A 1698-nucleotide genomic window follows, 5' to 3' on the forward strand; every position below is an offset into this window, starting at 1 on the left:
GCTATACTGCGGCACCTTTCACAATCCCCTTTAATTGCCCCAAAATGTCCTCAATTGCCTCATAATGTTCCTGGGTAAGTAACATTAATCCTCCCCTCCCACAGCTCCCTTATCTAAAATAATACCACATTTAATCTTCAGCTCCTCCATGGTGCCGACTACTCCGCTGCGCCAGCAGTGTGAGGAGACCATCAGCATGCTGACCTCATCACGCTGCTGCAAGTCGGGGCAGGGGCTGACGAGCACCACTCTGCCCCAGTCCCAGTGCCACACTGTACCAGTGCCATCACCTGCTTCCTGCCAGATGCAGCATACCCCTTGGGGGGCCGCATTTTGAGCAGGCCAGGTATAAATGAATAGCTGGCAACATTGAGAACCATAGACATTATGGAAAGGAGTTTGCTCCTCAATGAGCAGGTGCTCACGGGGATATATGTGGGGGAGGATGGTAGCACAGAGCTGCAGGACAGTGAGGCAGCTAGCTGGGTGACAGAAGTCAGAGTGTCAGCGAGGCTCGTCCTGTGATGGCACCCCAACAAGTTTACTAAGTTGGCAGATGATGGGTGTCAGTACAATGGTAGCATTATTGCTGCCAGATGTGTCCTTGGAAATCCGGCGGCGTGTCTACTCCAGTATAGAATAGAACACATAAAGAAGTATATAAGTGCTGGGGACCATCGTATATTAGCATTTATGTTTATTAATAGCTTAGCATGCGAGAGGTAGCGAGATTGATTCCTTCAAAGCTTCTTTCGCTGATTTTTTTTTTAATCAAATTGTTATAATCTTTTTACTCCTGATCCCATAGTTACCCCAGCTACTCCTTATTACATTACAAGACGACTATCACTGGAGAACTACAAGGTCTCAGTGTTCAGAGGTCTACAACAGCCGAGTAATGGCCCCGAGTGGTGACTGCTCCGACATTGTGCGTCCATTACACCCATAATATCACAAAAGAAAGCAACAAACACAAAGAAACAATGGCCGATCCCCAGGAGGACACTAGTCCCAGATGTCACCAGAGGAAAGTATCACATGGCTGCCGGCAGGACCTCACATGTAGGATCGATGTCTCCTCCTCGGAGCACATTGTGGAGTTGGGTGGTGACACCAATGTCTTCTCCTCAGAATAGAGAACGCTGTGTGTGTAGATAATGAGCCGGTGACTCCACATCTGGTGTATGCATCTGTAGTCGTGGCAGAGTGGTTAAGGCGATGGACTAGAAATCCATTGGGGTCTCCCCGCGCAGGTTCAAATCCTGCCGACTACGTGTAAGATCTTGTTTATTTCTTTTTAAAAAATGCTAATGTAATCTGAAAATGGGAGGCCGTTGTATATACGAGGCTGTCGTAGGTGGACGGACTACTCCTGTCATTTCTGTATGACTGAGGGATCAGTTGTAGAAATCATTTTCTGTGTGAATAAACGATTATAGAAGTAATCCACCTCGCTAGTGCCATCTATAGGTGGATATCCTCTAAATCATCTAAAGAGTTAGAAATTTACAAGGCACGGGCCTTTAGGGCCACTAACAGGATCATTTTCTTCTTTATGGAGATGATCTATCTAGGGTACATTACATAAAGACTTATTACCAACTAGATCCTCATAAGGAGAATCACATTAGTGATTGGTGTCATATTTGGATACTTAGGAGGCCGACATCATCTGTTGGTGACCTGCAATAACATTCA

The 1698-nt window shown here is 46.2% G+C and overlaps 1 non-coding gene across 1 annotated transcript; it reads left to right on the top strand.

The window, feature by feature from the left end:
• The first annotated feature begins 1192 nt into the window (after nt 1-1192).
• TRNAS-AGA (transfer RNA serine (anticodon AGA)) lies at nt 1193-1274 on the top strand. Its single transcript has one exon. It is a non-coding gene; the product is annotated as a tRNA-Ser (tRNA).
• The last annotated feature ends 424 nt before the right edge of the window (nt 1275-1698 follow it).

This window comes from Phyllobates terribilis, unplaced genomic scaffold (assembly GCF_046119375.1).
Source record: "Phyllobates terribilis strain yellow unplaced genomic scaffold, ASM4611937v1 Scaffold_3__8_contigs__length_932513732, whole genome shotgun sequence".
Lineage (NCBI taxonomy): Eukaryota > Metazoa > Chordata > Amphibia > Anura > Dendrobatidae > Phyllobates > Phyllobates terribilis.